Source organism: Morone saxatilis, unplaced genomic scaffold, assembly GCF_004916995.1.
Source record: "Morone saxatilis isolate NCDOM2014 unplaced genomic scaffold, NCSU_SB_2.0 Contig4, whole genome shotgun sequence".
In the NCBI taxonomy this organism is placed as follows: Eukaryota; Metazoa; Chordata; class Actinopteri; family Moronidae; genus Morone; species Morone saxatilis.
This window is the reverse complement of record NW_023339984.1, coordinates 7,642,966-7,643,265: the sequence shown is the minus strand read 5'-3', so window position 1 is coordinate 7,643,265 and position 300 is coordinate 7,642,966. Positions and strand designations below refer to the sequence as shown.

General features: G+C 44.0%; 1 protein-coding gene across 1 annotated transcript in view; it reads right to left on the bottom strand.

Moving 5' to 3' along the window:
- The window catches only part of adgra3 (adhesion G protein-coupled receptor A3), a 29,565-nt gene that overhangs the window by 14,817 nt on the left and 14,448 nt on the right, over positions 1–300 (bottom strand). The gene's annotated exons all lie outside the window — the stretch shown is intronic.

Here is a 300-nt window from a genome sequence, read left to right as displayed (position 1 = left end):
CAGTGGACTTAAAATTAACATTTCAGCATGCAAGCATCAACGCAGCGAGGAAGTAAAAGTGGAAAGGAAAGGTTTGGATTACCACCCATAGAATGTAATGATACAAATTGACATCGATAATAATATGGTTACAATATACACAGTGAAGCGTATCTTGCACATGCATGCATTTCTGTTTCTATCCAATGGAACACCCAGACCTCCACTGTCACCCACTGATCATTACTACATAGTGCCGTCATTGACAACCTGACCCTTAAAGGTGCTCTCTAGCTCTCACAACCCCCCCCCCCCCCACCC